The sequence below is a fragment of the Sinocyclocheilus grahami genome, unplaced genomic scaffold (assembly GCF_001515645.1).
Source record: "Sinocyclocheilus grahami isolate Dianchi unplaced genomic scaffold, SAMN03320097.WGS_v1.1 scaffold1321.1, whole genome shotgun sequence".
In the NCBI taxonomy this organism is placed as follows: domain Eukaryota; kingdom Metazoa; phylum Chordata; class Actinopteri; order Cypriniformes; family Cyprinidae; genus Sinocyclocheilus; species Sinocyclocheilus grahami.
Window position 1 is genome coordinate 338,100 of NW_015506500.1, and position 10,749 is coordinate 348,848.

General features: G+C 37.9%; 1 pseudogene; it reads right to left on the reverse strand.

The window, feature by feature from the left end:
• Window positions 1-749: 749 nt before the first annotated feature.
• On the reverse strand, window positions 750-8,429 carry LOC107569175 (speckle targeted PIP5K1A-regulated poly(A) polymerase-like; annotated as a pseudogene).
• Between the last annotated feature and the right edge of the window lie 2,320 nt (window positions 8,430-10,749).

Consider the following 10,749-nt stretch of genomic DNA (forward strand, 5'->3'; position numbering starts at 1 on the left):
TTTTATATATTTTCTGTAATAAGTTTCTGAATTTCTTAATCGTCATCCAGGAAGTTATCTTTTTTGGACATCATCAAATCAGTATGGTAACAATAAAATGTCACAAGATGGTTAAAAAAAAAAAAGACAGATACCACACTAACTAACCATTGAGATATAAGAACTGTCATACCAGCTTTATGATGTATTGATATGGAGATCACGTTTTAGTAGAACCTTAGTTCACTTCCAAGTAATTTTACACAATTTATGACAGATATTTAAACAATTGTCAAACCAAGATACATGTATATAGTTTATAAAAGCTACTGTAGGCTATTGCGAGTATTTGGAGTATTAAAAAATATATATATTCAGCACACGCATGCAAATTTCAGATCGTTTACAACAAATCATTTGCAGCGCATCAAATCAGATTTTAAAATCATAACTGTGTTTAATTAAGAAAGCCAAAGCCCAGGTGTTTTGAGTTCAAACTTTAATGTGAGTGTTGTTCACATTTATTATATTTTCATTATGGAGAGGCAAACATGCCAAAATCATGGGAGGAAGAAAAATTACAAAAACTCAATACATACAGGGGAAAAAAATACATTTTAACTAAGCCATGCTATAAGCATTATAAATTATATTCTCAAAACATTCAATAAAAATATTTTTTTCCCCTTAGAAGGGCAGACCTCTGAGCTCTGTTTTAAAGTTGTGGTTTATGCAAATTTCACACAAATTTTGAAAAAAAGAAAAAAAAATTATGACTCTGCCCTCCCTAGAATAGTTTCAGCCATCTTAGGCAGGAAGGACTCTAGAAAATGGAAGAAGTCTTGAAAGACGCCTGCGGTATCATGGCTGGGGTGAAAACGGAGGACAACCTTGGTGCTTTCGTTCCCGCCGACAACTTCTGCATCCACGTTGAATTCCAACAAATCTTGCAGTTTCTCCTCTTTCTCCACAATGCTCTGAGTCACCCTGCTCTCAATGTCAACGCAGCCTCCTTCAGGTTTGGAAGTCTCATCACTAGTCTTCAAGAGATCTCTTAGCACTTTCCGTCGGCCTGCCCAAACGCAGTTCCTTTGAGTCCAAGTCCAGTGGACCAGCTCTGGGTGCTCCACATCAGCATCTAGCTTCTGTCTTTTGGCTTGTATAACAGTGGAGGTCGACGGACCCTCCTCATCCACTGTAAGATGTCTCTTCTTACCAGTTTCACCTTTGGCTTGTAGACCAGAGTCTTCTACACTTTGGTTATTAACCTCCATTTCATTTCCATCTCTGTCTGCTTTGTCCAGATTTTGACAAACAGCTGTAGTTTAGGTTTCCTCTAAAGGTGAACATTTTAAAACGTCATGAAACACCATGTGCACAGCAGAGCAGACTTTTGCAAACCAAAGACCTCTAAAACCCTGCCCAGCCAATGCCAGTTGGGCACGCAAGGGTTCTGGGAGAACAGCTGCCTTGAAGAGGATGCTGACCTCCATAATCTTCTAAGTGTCGACCTGTGAACGGGGTCCGGCTTCGGTCGGCGGCGCAAAGAGCCACACAAGGCCCCAGGATTTGCCCTTGGTTGATTTTTGCTGATACTGCAAACTGCGGCAGTACTTCTCAGCCTCGCAACATTCTCACTTGAAGTTCTTTTGCGTTCGTTCATTAAGGTTCCCCACCACATTGTGGTTTAGCTCAAATGGATCCAGGACATTCATAGGCCTCAGTTTGGGGACAGAGGAACACAGTGGTTTGGGACCAGAGGCCTCAGAGGTGTTTACCACTTCCTCATCACTTTGGAGAAAATCTGTAATAGGCAATACATGGCCTACACCACTGATGCAGAGAAATCAAACTTTGAGTAGAAAGTGAAGAATCCAAAAAGCAAAGTGCCTGAGGGAAAGTTACAGGGAGAATAACACGATTAAACTGTACATCTCTAGCAGACCGTTTGTGATGTAATTAACATCATAGGCACAGTCTACTGATGTCAGTATGGAGAGCAGCATGTTCAAGTGATTTGAGCACTCAAAAACAAGTTCTACTTAGTAGTACGCAACAGGGATGTACAATATTTATAACATTTTTAATCAACAATCACCAATAGAGATATGTGCTTTACAATCGGATTATAAAGCACATATTTTCCATGAGTATATTCTACATTCCTAAACATCCCCAATACCTTAGCAACTACTTACTAAATATTTATAAGCAGCAAATTAAGAGACTGACGCAAAAGTCACAGTTAATTGTTTGTTAATAGCAAGAATTGGACCTTAAAGAGCAGGTTGTCACAGTGTTGGTTGTGGTGCCCTGGACTGGCCATTTGAGGGCGCTCTGTCTGTTCTATGTTGTATGTGTTAAACTCCATTTCCCATAGTCCCCTGCTTATTAATTCTGTTCTGATCAGTAGCACCTGTTATCATTTACTCATTATCCCAGCTATATATACCATGCTCACTCTGTCTGTCATTGCGTCTGGATTATATTGTCTTCTTGGTTGGTGTTGTCGGTGTCAGGTTTTTGGATTATATTTTGCAACGTTTTGTTCTGTTTTGTCCTGTTTTACTTCTAATAAACTGCACATGGAACTTACCCTGTTTCCTCCTGGCATGCCGTGACACAGGTCATATGGGTTTTCGAAAAATATCTCTTTTGCAGTTTGTAAGGTAGCTGTCCTTCAATGTAAACAGTCTGCAAAGTTATTAATCAAAAAAGTGCATGATAAAGATATTGTCTCTCAAAAGAAAGAGTCGACTCAGAATTGCCTTAACGAGTTGTTATATTTTCGAATCTTCTGCCTGTTACCGATCTACGTCACTGGGTAACACATTAGCATAATCCCCACCTGCCCACGAAATACGGACACTCTCGGTGTCGAGAAGATGCTGTGTTCCACGATAACACAGAAATACAATTCGAAACTTTTGTTGTGCTTGCGTGCGTGCATTTTACCGAGGACTGCTTCTCTAATCTTGCCTTTTATCTTCGTTGGCTTCTAATCTTCTTTATTTGGACCAACAAGCTTCTCCGAACCACAACCTGTAAGTACGATTGATACATTATGTGTAAATTTTCAACTGAGTGCTCAAAATATCAAGTTTTTTTTGTGCTAATATGTGATGTATACCTAGTGCAGCTTTACGTTTCCAGGTAAAGCACGATATTACTGTTTTACTGAAATAGTTCTGATAATTCGCTGTGACCCCACTATTTCCTAAGAATGTGTCGATTAATGTGTCATTGTTCTAATTACTTTGTTTAATAATAAAGAATATAGTGTAGCGCACAGACTTTATAATCATTGTGAAAGTGCTGTGCAGTTGCCGTACTGTATTAAAGCTTTAATCAGGATAAAACCGTATATTAAAAGCTAACTTATGCAGTATCATTTACAAATAACAGCGTATCTAAAAGTATGAGACAACAATAAACAAAAAACATAGGCCTACCATTAAAAGCGTGCTTGCACAGATTCTGCACGATAGAGGGATTTTTTTGCGCAAATGCGGTAGCGGTCGGTAACTCTGGTGTAATTTGAACTGGAGCGGGCGGTCTAACAATATCCCGTTCCCGACGTCTATTTAGAACAGCATATCTGCGCTTTATTCTTATTGACCACCGGTACAGCTTGCACTCAGGACTGTTATGCACGCGCTGCACGCATGCTTTAAACGTCACACATTTTATTTGCGTGGTCTGTGCGCAGTATGTGCATAACGATGCTCAGAGCAGGCTGTACCTGTGGCCCTCAGACAGAACAGGCAGGTTGTCAATGAGTGACAGAGCAGAATAAGGATGGAGCTAAGTGTGGATGCGCTTTCATTGAAGGACGTCAACTCTGTTTTGTTTATTTTGCTTAGCCTATAATTTTTAATGAAAGATGTCCTATTTATTTATTTTTCTCTGCGACACTTTTCCTACTGTGTTAACAGAAAAATGTCAAACGAATTTAATATTTTGACAAGACGAATAAAAATAGCTAATAGGCTATTTTTGTACAACCTACATTTTTTTTTCTCGCTGCGACACTTTTTCCCTATTGTGTTGTCAATGTTAAACGAATTGTATCCTACCAAGACGATTAAAAATAAGAAATACCATTTTTGTACAACATTTTTATTTTCTCTGACACTTTTTTCCTACTGTGTTGCATAAAATATTAAATGAATTTTGTGTCTTAAGATAATTCATATAAATTTAAGTCAACGTCAATAAATTCAAGACTCTTGACAAGACTAATAAAATAACATACAATTTTGTGCAGTAACATACAGTTACTACACTTTTATTTGTCAGCCTCTCTCTCTTTCTTTCAGTAGCAGAAATTTAAATGTGAGATTCTGGAAACGAGTTCTAAATTTAGCGGGAACGGTCGGGTCGGGAAGAAAATTATTCTTAGCGGATAGCGGGTGAACAGAGTGAATATATAGCGGGAGCGGGTGGGTGCGGAATAAAGCCTTGCAGGAGCGGGACTAAAAAAAACAGTCCCGCGCAGACCTCTACTGCACGACCCTCTTCAATAATATCCTCTGCTTCTCAATCGGGCTCAAACTGATAAGCGATATTAACGACGCCATTGTTTACAATGGACCCATTTTCACAACAGGCTTGGCCAGCTGACCAATCAGAGCAGAGTAGGCTTATCGAAGGGAGGGGTTTACAGACATTTCACTCAGAACTGAATCGAACGAACCGTTTCAAAATCATGGACAAATGACTCTATGTATAAATATATATTCTGGGAAAATTACAGTGTTTTCTGAACTTAGATGCATTTAAACCTGTTGTAGGGGACTCCAACACAATATTAGGACACTTTAAAAAAAACATATGACCTGCTCTTTAAAATAAAGTGAGACCATATAATAAACTATATTTGGTTAGCTAAATTATATATTATAATTTAGATAAAAGGTAGAAGGGCAATGCCAGAGGAAATAAGGAAACTTCTCCACAGAGGATACCTGCAATGCTCTTTGATTTTGATCATCAGGTAACATCAAACTATCTAAATTTTGCTGCTGCCTGCTGTTTGTTACAGCCTTTGTGTTGGAGGACACCTATGATAATATCTAGGTAGGGAGCACACTCAAAGCAGATGAGATACTGAGCATGTTTTCATGCACATCAGTAGGCTGATAACTACTTATTTTATTGAAATACCAGTTAACAAACGGGTTTAAAAATAAACACCTGTGACATCAAAACAAAGATTATTCTCCGAGTATTCCATCTGTTAGTTGTGCAAGTTGCGATGTTAAATCACTAAAAAGTGTTCCAAAAATCAAGAAATTTGTATTCTACTATGTTTGCAGTTTCTAGAGATGCAGTGATTCTTTTTTGACTGTAGAACTTCTCCTACAGGAGGCTGCATGAGAACACAGTGTACCATTTATTGTCGTCTCCTCTATCGTGAAACACAATTTTTGCTGGATGTGAATATATAGTCAGACGTGCACTTCAATAAACATTAGTCAGGGTAGTGTCACATTTATTTATTTTTTTACAAATTAAGCATCAAGGATGTGAGGGACAAAAGTACAGTGTGTTCTATAGTTCCATAAAACATTGACCCATAAGGGCTTACATGCCGTAAAAATCTACTGCAGCTGTGTTGATCAGCTAATGCTGAAGCCATTGATGACCTATGCAATTAACTGGTAACCAGTTTAAGAAAGTGAATGTAAACATGTTAACTGATAATGTAAACTGCGTATGGTATACTTACAGAGATCTTCAGTGTTTTTGCTGGGCGGTACAATAAATGGCTGACTAGGAAATGTACAATCCCATTCCTCAATAATACACTCTTCTTCCTCACCTGCACAAACAAAAGCCATTATTAATATGCATCTCAGGCTCTCATGACAGATATGGTTTAGTCTGACATCCTGTTACATCTGCATCTAATACTCCTTTAATAAAAAGTCAACAAAATATGTAATAAGTCATAAAATACAGGAAAAAAACAAATGATTAAGTAAGTTAAATGAAGAGCAGTCCTGGTTAACGCACAGGCCATGTTCTTTAGCTGGTTCACAGGAGGGTCTCGATTCTGAAGGTAGAAGATCACCAGCAGTGTAAGAGCGTAATTGTTCAACAACGGTCCAGGGCCAGAAAGGTTCCCTATAATATTCAAAATGTATAAGGTTAACCTGAGAAAACTGTACATGTGAATCGCACCAAAACTGTCAAGAAATGTTCAGGTCATTCATATTACCCCAAAATCAAAAGAATATTTTGAGTTAAAAGTTATATTTTGCCAAAAACCATCGAAGCTTGGTATTACACCATTAAAATGTTTAACCCCATAAATCGAGTCTAACACTTAACACTGGAATATAAACAATGTAATAAATTATTTAAAATGTAAAAGTTCAGTTCAAAGCATACCTCAAGGTGGTTCTGCATTCCTGAATAATTTGATTAAAAACATTATATTTGATGATTTATTACTGTACTATAGTCACATCCCTTTACAGTCAAGAATTATTTATTAACTATTAATATGCTGATAAAAAAAACTTTGCCATAAATATATGTACTCATATGTGGTAAAACACAAAAAATGTAGTCATTTTTTTAATCTGATGTTCACAATTAATTGTCATGCACAACTTTATTACCCGCTAATTGTTTCTGCTTGACCCATAATCGGATGGTGTAGACTAAGGGTCGCAGTCTGGAGTCAATGCCTGAACACAACTGCAAAAATGGCGTATTTCTTACTGCCAATCTGGTGCAGAAGGAAAAACATTATTATAGACAAAGATTATCCAATGGGGTGCTATACTCCAAGATTTTCCATTTCACAAAGTGGCCAAAATGGCTGTTTTCAACCTGTTGTTGATGGTGATGTCACCGTGGAGGTTGAGCTCTCGATGACTGAACTTGACCACAGGGAGTCAGGCAGTGCTGAGTGTCTGGACTTTGTGCACACCTGGAACGCACTTCCTCAAAATTACTGCAACCAGCTCCAATACTTCAGCAGGAGTGGCAGTGGACAGGTCAATGTCGGATAAAATGGAGTCTTCAGAGCAGCAATCCTCAGACTGGTTTTCTCCTGTCTGCTGAAAATTGGCCGTTTTTGAGATTTTACAGATTGACAGAAGTAAATAGTCTGATTACGTGAGGTTTGAGGTCACAGTCGCCCAGTATTAGAGCTGCTAACACACCGCTTCAGAAGACTTGACACAAGCTTGAAAAACTTTGGTGTTCTCAAGGTCAAGGAACAGATCAATGTCACAGGAGTGAATCCCAAAAGTGTTCACAGAGGATCCAAAGGGCACAATTTGGCAATCTGTAACACATGACACAAGGACTTTTTGAAGAATCTTTTTTAAAATCACGAAAAACTGAACAGGAAAAATATTAAAAACCAATGCTGTAGAAAAAAAATGTGTGGTCACTGTTGCACTCTTCTGCATCGATTCAAATTGTAATGAAACAGACAGAGCAACAAATCTCTCTCTCAAATGTAGGGCAGGAATTGGTTATATGCATAAGTTGTTGACTGGACTTCATTTTTGCAAAAAATAAACAAATGAACAGGTGAATTGTTCACAATAAGTTCTATAACATGCATTTTAAAAATAGACAGGGTCAATGCCACATCTTGTCTGGTTCATGTTTTAGTTAAGAGAGAACCTGGAAAGAACTCTGTGAAGACTTCCTGTAGCAGCTGAACTAGAAGATCTCTCACTTTCTTCTCATTGTCTTTCAACTCGAAACTCTCCACCACCTTCAGCATCTGCTCATTTACCTTTCACACACAAAAAGAACATTAAAAATAAATGAGAAAAAACTTCTAATGAAGCAAACACACTTTTCATTGTGCTGCCTGGATGTGAAACGCTCTCTTACAGATGAAGTCTTGCAGAGCTCGTAGTTGAGTTTGTCCAGGCTGATCTGGGGGGTTTTGGAGTCTTGTTTCCCCCTGCTGGCCAGTTTAGACTCTTTCCTCTCTCTGGGCTTGACATGGAGCTGATGCTGTAGTTGTGCCAGAGCTGTCTGAACGTTCTGCAGCTCGGAGAACTCAACTATAGCATAGACACCCTACAAAAAACAACAAATCTCACATTACCTTTTACTCAAATGAACCCCATGTTAATGTTACTTAACTCAGGGTTAATGTTTACATAGGGTTAGCAAATGTTACATCAAATGCAGATGTAAGCAAGACAACAATTAAATTATTACCCCAGGAGAACTAGACCACAGGGTAAAGACAGTATATGAACCTTCTGCTTGTCCATGATCACATCTGACACCGGCCCAAACTGTGCGAAATACTCCTTCAGATCGGTTTGAGACGTGTCTGGTTTAAAGCCGCTCACAAACACGCTGTTCTCCTCCTGAGCTTTACGCTGAGCTCTGAGCCGCAGGAGATGTTGGTGTTTCTTTCCTTTAACATGGTCTTCCAGGCTTGGCCCTGAACAGAAATACATGAGTTGAATGCAAAATGAAATTGATGGAGTACATTAAGCAAATTACAAAAAAAACTGGTACAGTGACGTTATGAGAGGATTATGCCACCTTACTTTGGTGTATACCATGTTTATGAATTTTTACCTAATAACAATCATAGTATTTATAAGACTTCATGATACAAAATAAATGCCGTGGTATTACCATCTAATGTGTTAAAAATCTACCTTTTGGTGAAAAGTGCCCTAAAAAAATTTACATTTGCTGTATACCAGTGGCGAGGCTACATAAGGGCCAGGGTGGCACTGGTCCACTCAGATTGACGGCTGGTCCACCTGGTACAGTGACGTTATGAGAGGATTATGCCACCTTACTTTGGTGTATACCATGTTTATGAATTTTTACCTAATAACAATCATAGTATTTATAAGACTTCATGATACAAAATAAACGCAGTGGTATTACCATCTAATGTGTTAAAAATCTACCTTTTGGTGAAAAGTGCCCTAAAAAAATTTATATTTGCTGTATACCAGTGGCGAGGCTACATAAGGGCCAGGGTGGCACTGGTCCACTCAGATTGACGGCTGGTCCACCCAATATATCTATATCATCTGCGATAATATCATAATTGTTGTTTTAACGATGTGCAATTTGACGTTATCGAGTACAGGTGCATCTCAATAAATTAGAATGTCGTGGAAAAGTTCATTTATTTCAGTAATTCAACTCAAATTGTGAAACTCGTGTATTAAATAAATTCAATGCACACAGACTGAAGTAGTTTAAGTCTTTGGTTCTTTTAATTGTGATGATTTTGGCTCACATTTAACAAAAACCCACCAATTCACTATCTCAACAAATTAGAATATGGTGACATGCCAATCAGCTAATCAACTCAAAACACCTGCAAAGGTTTCCTGAGCCTTCAAAATGGTCTCTCAGTTTGGTTCACTAGGCTACACAATCATGGGGAAGACTGCTGATCTGACAGTTGTCCAGAAGATCATCATTGACACCCTTCACAAGGAGGGTAAGCCACAAACATTCATTGCCAAAGAAGCTGGCTGTTCACAGAGTGCTGTATCCAAGCATGTTAACAGAAAGTTGAGTGGAAAGAAAAAGTGTGGAAGAAAAAGATGCACAACCAACCGAGAGAACCGCAGCCTTATGAGAATTGTCAAGCAAAATCGATTCAAGAATTTGAGTGAACTTCAAAAGGAATGGACTGAGGCTGGGGTCAAGGCATCAAGAGCCACCACACAGTTACAAAATTACAAAAAAAAATATGCAACTAAAACTAGACTTTCAAATTGTAGTATGTGCTACACTGTTTTGTATTTTATTATATGACTATATGACAGCACGTGTTTCATAGCGACTGTTTATCATCTAGGAAATAAATACATGTTGAATATGAATACATTTTAGTCCAAAAGGAGGATTGTAAAATTTATTATAAAATGTCAGTTTGCAATATTTAGCTGTGCTGTCATAAGGGAGGATAGAGTCTGTAAGTAATTATATTAAAGAATACTCTTTACTTCTAACGAATTTAATGTGTATCAGTTGTATAAAAACGGGAGATTTACTAAAAATTACAAGTCATGCACTCACAAAACATGGGGTTTAATATCTTATTTTTTTCTAAAAAAAGAAAGAGATGTTTTTTGTTTACAGGTAAATTCTACACCAGTATAAAAGTGATGCTTTTTAGTTGCCCACATTCTTCAAAGTATCTTCTTTTGTGTTCAACAGAAGAAAGAATTTTATGCAGGTTTAGAGCAACCTGGGTAAATTATGACTTTTTTTTTATTTTTGTGTGAACCACACCTTTAAAGTGACAGACACATCCATGCTTCTAAAGGTATAGGCCTATTGTTTTATTAAAATTTGGATAGTCTGTTAAAGGGGTCATATGATGTTGCTAAAAAGAACATTATTTGATGTAATGAAATGTTTATGCGCTTCAAACACATTCTTTTCCACATACTGTACATTATTGTTTCTCCTCTATGCCCCGCCTTTCAGAAACGCGTCGATTTTTACAAAGCTCATCGGTCTGAAAAGCGAGGTGTGCTCTGATTGGCCAGCTATCAAGTGCGTTGTGATTGGCCGAATACCTCAAGCGTGTGACTGAAATGTTACGACCCTTGCCATATTGTAGTCCAGGGTCACATTTGATATTTGTACTGTTAGGCATCTTTCTCCAGTTCTCTCCAGGTTGATGTGCTGCTTGGCTGACTAGCTGTTCAATGGTTTCCTCTTTTTGTGTAATTTAGATGAAAATATGTGCCTTTTTTATCATTTGAGTCACTTTACAAAAGTTGCTAAAAGTTG